Here is a 13,275-nt window from a genome sequence, read left to right as displayed (position 1 = left end):
TCTATAGATGTCGGAGCAAGCTTGGAGACTAAATCTTGAAAGGAATATTTTTAATTTGTTTTAAATTTAGATTATTAATTTTATCGTTACAAACCCTTAAAGAGTCAACCAAATACAACTCCATTCCTCTGTACGCATTTCCTATGTTGGTTTAACTTCTGCAGATTGTCCTGCTAACATACCCGTAATTAATTGCATAACATTTCTTATTTACCAGAGCTTCAAATTTGTCGGTTTTAATCCAGTGTCATGTGATTCGGTTAGAGGGTATTTGTTACTTCCTTGCTTACCTCCTTCACGATTCTTCGATTAAGTCCCCACCTTATTTGATTCCATAATGTTTAGTAATTTTTTTAAAAAACAATTTTTCTCGTTTCAAGACCACAACATTATCTGGTTTCTGAAGGGCATTTTAAAGGGCCAAATACACCATCAAATCTCGTAATGGTTTCTATCAAAAGTTATCTTAAAATTGTGAATTTTTTTTAATTAAATTGCACAATTTTAAATTTGTTAATTTAAATTTTAAATTAAATTGTTCACTACTCAAGAAGTATGCAACTGTGCTGAGTAGAATATCCGTAGTATATTTTAGTTTATTTTTCAACTGAAATATATTAAGTATAGAATAACTAACCATATCCTTCCCATCTACCATATTTCTTACGCATTCTGTATTTAAGTGCTTTTAGTGAGAGCTTATTAGCAGACCTCTATGGAAACAGAGGAGACCCTCCCCCCTCCCATACGCACCCGGATGGCGAAGTTTTCTCTTGAGTTCGGAAGAATTTCTTGGGTTGAAATATTTCACTTTTTGATGCCATAATAATGCAACTTCAGTTAACAGTTTTCGCATTCAGATCAAACACAAGAACTATTTTTCGTACATGCTAAAGAATTATAGTAAATCGTTGATGCGTGTATTTTCCACTTTCTTTATTTTGGTTCGTGAATGAAACAATCGTTTCCAAACTTAGCTCCCAGAAACTGCATATCTTTGATCTGCGAGTCACCCCTACTGGCACATTCAAAGAAAGACACGTGTGTATTTTTTTTTATAGCGATTGCTAAACATGTAAAGGTTGTTGAACCCATCCTGCACTGTACCGGGAGTTGGTTAAAGATTGGGAACATCAAGAAGCATGGAATAACATTGGATCGACTAACTACGTGTAATTTGTTGGAAGCACATGAACAAAGGGGAAATGTTTCCGAGAAATGCAATAGGGAATATGAATGAGGAAGTTAAACCTCCGATCCGCCGAAATATAAATAAATGGTAGCCGTTTTCCGATTGTGTTACATCCAGTTTATTATTTCACCCTCTCACTAGGTTGATAAGGACTTTTCAAATGAAGACGAGTTATCCAGTCTCGGACGGAGGTGGAGAGTTTTTCATCCCTCAAACCGGCCAGAAGAACACGGAGATAATAGTTCAGTTATTTTCGTCGAGGATTGATACATCAAATCAATGGTTAACTTCTCGCAGTGAGGCCCAAATGATCCGAGATTGACTGGGAATGGAGTTGGAGCAACATGGCTTACAATTGAACTTTTAATTTATTTTAATGCGGTGTTTATACCCGAAAAGGTAGTTTCAGTCGCTTCCAAGAAAACACCGCATGTTTACTTGGAACGAAACAGCGAATGAATTTAACACATTGGGGGTAGAAAGAACAGATTTCGACTCAAACGAGGTGAGAAAAGGGAAATTCTGTTTCACATCTTAGGCATGGGATGTCGGAGAGAGAACATCTGACAGATATTAAGAGAACCGTTTGGATAAGTGGAACTCTTAAGAAAACCTTAAGTGCTATCTCGCATTTAATTGACTTCGACGTACTTGGGAAACAATTTGTTATATTAACTGCTCATGCATTCTTTTAAGACGGTTTAAGGTGAAGAATTTTTCTTCATCCCAGCTCCATTTTTTACCTTTTTGGTCACATGATTTTATCTTCTTTGTAACCAGATGCATCGCCCTCTGGCACCTGCACTTCTGTCATTCAGTTAAAATCCTTCACCCAATTAAGGAAATATATACATGCACATGTTTACTCATTAATTTACAAAGATATTACCACGCAGAGCGATTATTTCCTTTAAGAAACGTATGAACTGGACTGGGAAAGAGGATATGCATGATTTTAATCTGTATGAATGTACTCAACGCAATCCAATCAATTTACAGCCTTGCATATTTTGCTTTAACTTAAAAAAATGCGGAAAAAATAATAACGCATCAAAACCGCCTCATAAAAAGCTTTTTAAATGTTGATTGCTGTGGTTGTATTTTATCGTTTGGTTGTCAGCCATTTACCTTTAACTTGCTACTCATTTGAACATCCATATATCGTGGGGATTTGACGCAACAATGAGTGATTATATTTTGACATTTTTATCTTCAAATAGTTCTGTTCTATGGATTTTTTCGCAAACCAGTTCTCTCTGGAGTTTCTACTAAAATAGCGCAATAAATTTCTTATCTAGTATCCAAAATGGATAATTTAGTTCTTTTATGACCCAAATTACCCATCATTAGTATACGCCTCAATGGGAGTTATAATCTGCGTAGACACAAATGTTGTGTTCTTCATTTATGTCAGGGCTTCTCCACTCCTCACTGATGAGGAGAATAAAATTATTTCCAACCGATATGATCGGGACTTTTAAACTCCTTATACTAAAAGAGAGATCTTGGAAGTTTAGACGCATAATCTTTCTGTCAAGAGGAGTCCGTCTTATCTCCACAAGCGAATATCAGTAATTCGTCTTTTTCGACAAATTACTGATATTCGCTTCTTAGAACCTCGCTATCGCCGTTCACAACCGATTAGTTTTCAACTGATCGATAAGGTTTTATCGAGAATTCTTATTGATTTGAGTTTGATTTATTAGTTTAGCAGCGTGTTTTTTAAGTTAAGAATTTCCGGAATATGCGAACAATTTTCTGCGGATAATTATCTTTCTTGATGTCCGAAACGCCCTTACCTGAGAGAAGATCATAGTGTGTGTGTGTGTGTGTGTTAAACCAATTATTAGTTGTAAGAGTCTTATCCATACATACTCTACGAAGGTAGATGAAGTCTACAGCCATTCGATTTCGGAGAATGCAAAACTCTCCATTTCTATTTCGTTTGGAGACTTTTGTTTCTGTACTACTCTTGAAGAAAAAATCTGTTCATTGGATGGTAATTCCACTCTTCTTCAGAAGATCAGCTGTGGCTTATTTACGTATGGTTTATATAAACCATTGGGATCATCTTAGATGTCTCAGGAATAAATCATTGCATGACATGGAGCATTGTTTATTTGAAGATGTGCGACCAAAATCATAAAATGATACACTGGCAGAACTTGCAAATATCCGAAAGCCAGCAGTCAAATAAAATACTTAGAATTGTATGGAATTGCTTGTATCTTCTCCCCCCCCCCCCGAAGAGAAGCTGAATACAGATTCTATTGGGGGGGGGGGGGACCGAAAAAAATCGAAATGACTTTGGAACGAACCATAGATCTTCCTTGGTCACAAAATTCTTTTGCTGCCGTGTGGCTGCATTTTCTTGCATGTGTTTATATTCGAGGCTCGGCTACGTTATTTTATTATTCGATATATTGTTTTTCTCACACAGAATTAAATTGTTCTATGGGAATGCATGTTCGTTTTGTTCTGATGTAAGAAAAAAAAGATATCCTTGAAGCTGAGGCATCTTCTAAGAAGAGCTATTGGATAGAACGTCTGGAGAGAGGGAAGGAAGTTAGTTTTAGTGGAACTGGAATTAAATGAGGGGGAATGAACTTATGAACTGAATGTAGGCAAGTTAGGAGAGAGTTGGGGTTGACATTTGTTAGGGGTTTCACAATGTTTGTGAGAGGGTGGCGATGATGGAGAGCATTCATTAATTGCACATTTTTTTTTTTTTTTTTTTGATTATTATCAAATCGAGATTGGACATTTTATTTGTGTAGTTGTAAAAGTATCTATTTAAATTGTCGAGACGGAATCTCAATCATGGAACCACACCCTTGACGACAGCCTTCTCAACGACAGTCAACATTCGAATGTGTCCGCACACAGAGACAAACAGCAAAAAAAAAAAAAAAAAAAAAAAAAATCAAGCAGCACAACCTTACATCCAATAGATTCTAGATAAGGTTATACCGTATTGCGACCATACTAGAGGGTCGCACTGGACTACTCTGTCGCTATTTATATAAACATGCATACAGGCACACTTATTGACTCTTATACGCTCAGCTTGCGTAAGAAGATATCAAAATATCTTGGATAGGAAGAGAAAAGCAGCTCCATGTACTAAAGAAAGTATTTTCGCCGTCAACTTAAAAAAGCGCTCAATCTTTGCACTCACGGAGCTGTACGCGTCAGCGTATCCAATCTTCCCTTTACACACCGAATTTCTAATTAAGAGACTACGCCTACATTACGAAAGACGTCTTTGATCCCACACAGTGGGTTCAGTGTTGTCTGGGATGGGAAGAAGTTTTGCAGGTCAAGATAGATTAGCCGCCCGCGTTACGGGGTTTTTCTTTCCGCACATGTACACTGTAGTTTGGCGCATTCCTAAACAACCAATTCTCTCCACTTCTCAGCAAGAAATCAACATCTTCATCGTCATGTTTTTCGCTGTATTTCGCTCCCCATAATCTGAAAAACATTATCAAGTTGCAGTCATTTCCAAACCCCCGCTGCAAAGGCTACGAAACACCCTTACTTTGCTGCCTATACGCAAACCACATCTATACATTCCGGGGAAGCCGATTAAAAGATTTTTTTTCCGCTCCCCACTCTCCTCTCAACTAGTGTGTCTTAAACTTTCTGAGGTTGCGGAACACTACAAAAATATATGATTTTTTTGTGAAATTTGTATGGAAAATTTCATAAAAAATTATTGCAACGGAATTACTTCAATGAGCCTGCAAAACATTTTAATCGACAAAACGTATGACACACGGTATTACAAATAATGAAGTAACTTAGCTGTTCTAGAATTAAGTCAGTTTAATAAAAGTCGTACCCGATTTACTTAAGTTTTTTTTCGAAACTACATCTAATACAAGTTATCTGTGTGCTCCTAGAACTCGTAAGTTTTCGCAGAACCCTAGGGTTCCGCGGGACCAGTTCAAGAAACACTCTTCGAAACAGTTCCCCATACACGGTGTTTTGCAGCCTTCGGATACGTGGATTAGGCCAGAATTAGACTGCGTGCCACATGTCTATGAAATACCACGAGTCCTAAATACCATTATCTTCATTAGGTGATGGTATTTAGGATACCCCAAAAGCAAAAGACTCAGCTTTACTGAAAATCTCAAATTTCATTACCCACATAATAAACATTAACCGTTTAGTTTTATACAATCTCGTGTAACCAAATTTGCATTTCTATTTCACTCTTGTTAGTTTTATCAAATTCACGTCCATCCCTTTCATCTAGCAAGTAATTTCAAAAGTCTTCTCCAGAAAATTATTATCTAATCAGAAACGAATCGCTTAGGGTGTGCAACTTTAATTGGACTTTTTTCCTTCAAATTTTCATAATGTTATGAAATTATTCATATAACCCGGTTTATAAGTCGTGTCAAGAAACGTTTAACCACTTAGAAATTGGACTTCCTATCCAATTTCAACACTCAATATCCCAGATGTTTTCTGGCGAATAATTGTCATGATCCAGGATTGAAAGTTTACTTAGTTAAAAGAAATTCTTGAAGAGATCGGCAAGACCAACAGCAATATCGCCTTTTAATGTACGTCAGCCTGCTAAGCAGAAACATTCACACAAAGCCAAAAATTTTTTGCATTTAATTGAATATAAGCATCATTTTATTTATTGGTTTTTCTACCTAACACATTTTATTCCAAATTTCCTACTGCTTCGGCTCAGCCATCAAGTTCCCTTTTAATTATTTCACCCGTACCTTAAAAAAATACATACCGAAGTATGTTTAATTAATACTCCTATTAGAAATGAAATCTGATAGAAGCTTTTAGCCTGTAGGTCGGAATACAGGGTAAATTCCATTATGAAGAAGCCTTGCTATTTTCTCTTAACCTAATGTTACGAGTTACATAAAAATGTCAGAATATCTTAATTCTTTTAGCCACGTATTTATTTTACAATAATGTTATATTTAACGTCATTTGCTATCACTTATAAAAATGATGATTATATTTTTTACGTACATTTATAATGTTTATTTCTTTTTGTGCATGCATTAAGCTTTTGCAGTCATTATATGATGAATTATAATAATGACGTTACGATATGTTTACTAGTTTAATTATGAAGCATTTTTTTGTTTTTGTTAATAGAATTGTGGACACCCGCTGCTTGAATTGAGTGGATTTAAGGCAGCGGAACTTCAGAATTGACTTGTTTGTCGTAGTTCAAACCACATTCCGTACTTCATGTAAACTACAGATTTTAAAATGACATCTGATGACGTTGAGTTCGGGTAAGATATTTAATTCTCATTAGTATTTAAAACAATTGCGTAGGGAACTTCGGGTGACTTAAAAATTCCGAGTTAGCCATTTCGAGTATCTTTTTCTTTGAAAGAGAGAGAGAGAGAGAAATAGTTCACATTCCTACCTGAATATTGATGTTTTAATTATTGGTTACGAAAGGCTTGATCGAGGTTCCCCAAGTGGAGTTGAACGGTCTTTGGGAAAGTAAGAAGATACGGTGGATGAATCTGATTAGTATAGCGTGACATTTTACAGAAAACCGCGCACACACAAATGCCGAATGATAATTATCTGTAAATTATGTTTCCTTAACCAATTAACACCACCACATTTAAAGCAAACATGAAATGTTTCCTGCTCAAGTAACTGCACTATGTAAGTCTAACATTTACAGACTTGCAAAGTCGCTGCTCAGCACTCTGCGTCTACTATTCTGCACTCTTTTTTTGCTACATCGCAAATTTTAATTTGTGTGCGTTAGCTTTCGAGCTCTTAACACTGTATTATGTGCGTGTATAGTTAGATGAAGCAACCAAACTGTAGTTGCATTTATTTACGAAGGCCACGTTTATTTTTCCTCTTGTAGAATTCACCTAAAAAACAAACAAAACAAATCATGTCATTCGATCACTCCCATTGCTATTTCAGACGAAAATAATGGAAAAATGGATTGAAATGCATTTCGACTCCACCGTCATCAGTTTATCTCCCTTTCCGTAGCCAATGCTAAACAGATCCAAGGAGTCGTTCTACATATCAGACATTTGAAACTCACGCTTTGTATTCACTTTACGATATTCTTCCGCTGATTGTTGAATCCAATCCAAAGTCGACTGGCAGTACAGCACTGTTTTTACTGATCAACGAATCCTTTGGTTTGCTGCTCTAATATGAAGCTGTAGAAATTATCATTTTACGAAGATAAAATAAATATAATATTTATTGTATCTACCTGCGCGTGTATTCACACGAAAAATGAAGAATTTCTTCTGAAAACATACCCAGTTGAGAGACGCAATTTTAGGTTCTACGTTACCCGACAAACCCTGCACGAATAATTGCAGAACACTTCAAGAATAACCACCATCATCACAATAGTCTGATGAGATGAGACCTTTGTAAAATCAGGAATGGGTAACCTAACGAACATCATTTTTAGCGAAATTAAAGCCTGTCTTGTCCCTTAAAGTATACGCGCAAAGTAACCTTCGATAAGAAAAGAACTGCATCTGTACACTAGACCAGTGCTTCCCAAATTTATGGTTGTAAAGGCCCTTTTCGAAAAATTAAAATATTTCACGGCCCCCATCGAAAAAAAAAATCGCAATACAGACATATATTATTATAATATTTGTTGTATTTATATTCAATACAAAACATACACAGCGAATATTGCAAAAATCAAATGCAAATATTACATTTTTAGCATCTTACATACGCATTTGACATGCCACATTATCTTGTATTTTTATTTAGATAGCTATTATCTATCTTATTAGTCTTAAAACATTTTAAATTTGTTTTCATTATTTCACGGGCCCCACCCCTCAACACAACTAATGGCCCCCAAGGGGGGAGGGGCGCCCCACAGTTTTGGAAGCACTACACTAGACGGTTCACAAACATAATCCCATCTTTAGTTTCCATACCATCCGAAATAAGTTCGGCTGTGCGTCCTTACGGCGTTATTTTTCTCCTTCTGTTACTTCTATCACGCTAATCTCTTTTCCACTGCGATTTGTTGAAACTTTCAAAATCTTCCATGGAACAATTTATGCTAATCGGTGACCCTTCTGTTTGGACCGATTTATCAGCTGGTGTCTCCTGAACGGTGGGGTTGTTTATTTCATTGAAATTGATGAAACAAAGACGGGGTGCATATTAAATGAAAGGGATTGCAATTTTTACAAAATAAGCAACACACAACTTTAGAAACCCCTTTATTTCCCCCCCCCCTTTCTTTTGCTTGTTTGTTTCTTTCTTTTTTGAGGAGCAGCCGTTTTCTTGCTTCTCTTCTAGAAGAACCGTGTTTTTCTTGATTTCTTCACGTGGAGATATTATTGTTTGGAATTACGACACAGGCAACTATTAACTATGAGGTTAGTGTTAATTTGCGTGCGTCCTTCTGGCCGGTTTGTCTGTTTTACTGGACGAAAATGCCTCTAGTCCAGGAGGAAGAATCGAAGGTGTCTAAAGGAGATACATTCAGTCAGATCATCGCCCGTTGCTAATTATTACGCAGCGTCTTAATAAAAAAACACCTAAGGTTATTTTATTTTATTGCAAGGGCTATACATTTATGATCGGAAAGATTTTGTTTCATATACTTAAGCAATTCATTTTTTTCTTCGCTTACGAAAGATTGAAATATTGTGTTGTGTTGGCAAACATTTGCCGTAACAATCAGTCAGATTATATACGATTTGAACACCATGTAATAATTTGTACAGAAATGCAGTAATTATTTTAATTTTGTATTTTCCCGCAGATTTTTTTTTCTTTTTTTTACTTTTAAAAAGTCTGCACCGACGAATAGATGAGAAATGCAAATTTGACGCCAGATTTTGGTTGAAAAGATCACAAAAAAAAAACACATTAAGACGTTACTTTTTTACAGTATAATTATTCAGTCAGAATTAATAAGAAAATTGAAATAAATTTTGAAATATACATTATACTATGTACGTTCTATGGACGTTTATTATTTTTATCATGATAGAAACCTTGGGAAAAGAAAAAAAATTATTAGCGAACCTTGTTCTCCCTAACACTTATTTTAAAGCGATAGTGAATCGATTTACTTGACCGAACCTCTCGACATGTTGCTGGTTTGAGCATGATTTGCTCTGACTGAACTTGTATTTTGTTATCATTTTAAAGTAATATGTACAGCATTAAAATGGATAAATCAGATCAACTTGCTCACAGGAATCAGCGAGATAATTATTAACAGATGCCTGTTATCGATCGCGACTCTGTTTCTCGCCTGCTTCGGCCATAACTCAAAACAACTCAACTCTGCTGTTTAAACGCTGAAAGATTTCCATCAGCCATTGCTACGTACTTGGTAATCATGCGCGTTGGTAGCACGCACCACCCCCCTCAATTATTCACTCGCATATCGTGGAGCGCACAGAGGAGGAGGAGGAGCGTTTTCCACTAGTCGTAGAGGCTCCTCCCATTTTCCAGTTGCATGCAAAGACAACCAATGGAGACTTCGATAGTCGAGTCCCAGTGCTGCGTGGGTGGCCGAGAAGACCCGTTTATGAACTCTAATTAGGACCTGTTATCGCACGTGCTCATGCAGCCGAACTAAATTTATCCCGACGTAAACTAACCAGCGTTGCTTATAAACCTGGATACGACATACTTTACTGCTGGTGTCTGCCGTTCCAATCCGATAAATTAACTGCGCGTTTTGTGTAGCAAGCTAACTTTGTTGTTTGTACTCTTTGGAGTTTATATCTCTTCTGGCACAACAGTGGACTAGTATAGCAGCGTAAGTTGTCTGGCTTAGCCCTAATTCATGACCACATCTGGTCTGTTCTACAGCTCAGCGAAGTGTATTGTTGCTCTTGGTTGCGTTCGATTGAATGACGTCTTTTAAAGAAAAGGATGAGCCCAGGCACAGGGGAGGGAAGGAAGCAGCACCCCATATTCTTAAAACCTCGAAAATTTAAATAGCAAGACACTTAATACTTACAATACTCATACTTAAAAAGACTTCAGTTTATTATTCTCCTAAAAATGCGTGATTTATTCCCAAGAAATATTCCAGTGAAATAAATCTCAAACTTATTTCAAGTGATTTTTTCCGGGGGAGGGTAATATAATTTTGAAGACGTTGTTACCAAAAGTAAAAGATTTTAGTCTTGTTTCTCACCCCGCCCTCCCCGAAAAACATGAAATTAAATGATAATTTCATTGTATCATGTTCCGATTATATATCAAGCAATTATATATCCGATTAGCCTCCCTTTAAGGGGGTTATATCGAATTTATGGCAACGAGGATTAACATAAAAATATAACGAGGAAACATATCACTCCTCCCCCCCCATACTCTTTACTTATCGGTAATAGAATATTCATAGATAACGGCCGGACAGCATTTCACATGACAGTGACCTCAGTGGATAATGACAATACTTTTCGGGTGGAAAATCATGGGTAAATCCACTAGAACACGAAGGACTTTTGAGAACCTTTCAGTTGAAGGTCATTTAGTTGATCTCATACAAAGAGAGGATTTTCCTTCCCCAAAACTGGCTGAAGAACACACACAATTGTGCTGACTTCAAAGCCTTAGTTGCTGTTCCGTAATCTCATTAAGACAAAGCCAACATGGCACTATAATAGTGTATTCGTAACATGTATGCTATGATGACATTATGGTATGTTAAACTAAAGTTTCACCAAAATGTTGAAAGATTCTGCTTTGTTGGTTGTGAAACTTCCTCTCACAATGGAGTTTGAGCCTTTCAAATCACAACGTAACCCTGTCTCCACTCTACCTTCGCTTATAACATAACGTTAAACTGACATTAACTGGAATGTTTCCGAATGAAAGAGCGAGAATGGCATCTTTAAAAAGAAAATAATGACCTGAAACAGGAAACTTAAATGAATATTGAGAAGCAATTTGTAACATCAGGTTTATGCTATACAGTATATAAGAAAGAAGCGATCCTTAGAGGGAATGGACGAAGGAGGACGAAAAAAATGATCATTTTAGGGATGGTAAGAGCTACTGCATGTATTTAACTCACCAGGGGAAGCTACTGATGCCAATTCCGACGAACAATGTCCATCAGAATATCTAGAAAATGCAAGCAGTAAAAAAATGTGTGAAACAAAATAATTGGCGAGAAACTGGTCAGTAATCAACCTAATGGCTTTCTTCTGTATTGAATTAAGAAATTTGGGATGCTCTTTGAGACACCATCTCAAATATGAGAATATTGTTCAGGTTTTCAATGAGTTACTGAAAGGAGTATCGTGTGTAAATGCCGTCACCAGGAAAGTTTAGATTGGATTTGCATTCATTTAAAGATGATGTATTAATATATAAGACTTGGTGAAAGAACAGGGTGCTCTGTCACACTCTAGCATTAATTGCAAAGTTTGGGGATAGAGAGGAATCAGAGGAAAGCAGTTGCAGAAGATAAACCACAAAATGAAAGCTTTTACTACATTTTGACCAGGTTTTTCCATTCGCGGTTGCATGGAGGTGTCATGAACATGCTTCTGTTGTTAGAGATCACTTATTAGTGAGATTCTTAGGTAGTGTAGCATTTGACTGTTAAATGTATTTCTCCATCATTAGTGAATTGAGAGGAATAGGATAGTAATGTGATGGTCCAGATTTGTCTTCCTTGTTCGAAATTGCTTTTAGTATAAGCAGCAAAATAAAATACCAGCGAAACAGAGTGGAACCTAATGGTTTGTTTCCTTAAGGCTATAAGATGAGTATCAAGTAGTTTTGGATCCGTAAGAAAACAGGCCATTGGGATAGAAATTTTGTTATCCAGATTGGATACCCTAAGAGGGTGGAAGGAGAATTAAGTTGTGTAGTGTCTCATTCGGAGACAAACTAACTTATCAAAGTAGACAAGCTGGAGAACATGCGCAGTTAACAGGCTCAGTGTTAGTTGCTTTTAAGCCCTCCAAATAAGCTGCAGAGCATCATTTCATGGATTTAGTAGGTTCCATTGACGAATTGTATAATTATATTGCCAAAAAGGGCCTTTATTTGAGGTCTGGGATCCTCTAAATAGAGCAAAATAAGAATAGACAACAACAGTAGAGTTGTTACAAATGATCTTTGAATTTTGAAACATTCATTACACAAAATCGAAACGATCTGATGGGAGTGAAACGCCATTAACACAAAGACTACATCCTTACAAACGCATTCGCGAGGGTGGAGTAAATCCAACTTGAAAAAGACTCCAAGGGTGTCGAGTCGGTGCACTGGAGACGCAGAAGGAGCGCTGTGGTTTTGTTAATCTAGATAGGTTGGCTTGTTTCTTTTGAAAAGAGTTCTAATAGAAACCACCTTACAGATTTTTATGGATAAAACTTGAACAGTTGTTTTGAATTACTTTTACCACCTTAAGTCTTTTCCTCGCTGTAATAAATGTTCCAAGTATTAGGACAATTTTATGAACTCTGGTTTGGCACACGCATTCTAACAAGGATAATATTTTCCACGGCTGCAAGGGAATTTTACCGCCTGCACCTAGTATAATAACGTAAAATTACCCTTGAAATCCGCCCGTTTCTTTGAGCTGCATTAAAATAGCTGCGACCAATACTTAGATTCAGACATTAAAAAAAATATTTCCTCCTCCTGCCTGTTGGGTGTTTTTGATTAGTAAATTAAGCGAATGTTAAGATTATGATACTCCTTAGTCATGCAGATGTGTCTTCAGTAAAGCTGTTGAATATGGCGAATTTCTTAAAGATTTGGCTTGTGTGTTCTGAATTAGTCTTGCCTGTCAAGAACACCTTTAATGTCGGTTAAAAAAAACTAATTTTTTTTTTCTTCGTACAAGAAATGACGATCCCAATCGCACAGCGAAGTCCCTCGAGTGTAGCGTGGCATGCTCCAATATACTTGTCACCTTTATTGCCTGCCCCATCAGGTCCGCGTCATTTAACTCCGAAGACAGTAAATGTTGGAGGGGGAAGTGAAGGAAAGAGGATAAATAGAAGTCGACACGTGCTCCAGATAGATGGTTCAGAACTGTTGTACTAAATTCATTATAGGTGGTGTCAAGCGAA

The sequence above is a fragment of the Typopeltis vanoorti genome, chromosome 13 (genome assembly GCF_054136105.1).
Source record: "Typopeltis vanoorti isolate ZY-2024b chromosome 13, IOZ_Tvanoo_1.0, whole genome shotgun sequence".
Classification (NCBI taxonomy): domain Eukaryota; kingdom Metazoa; phylum Arthropoda; class Arachnida; order Uropygi; family Thelyphonidae; genus Typopeltis; species Typopeltis vanoorti.
The sequence above is the reverse complement of the archived record's forward strand: the minus strand, read 5'-3'. Positions refer to the sequence as shown.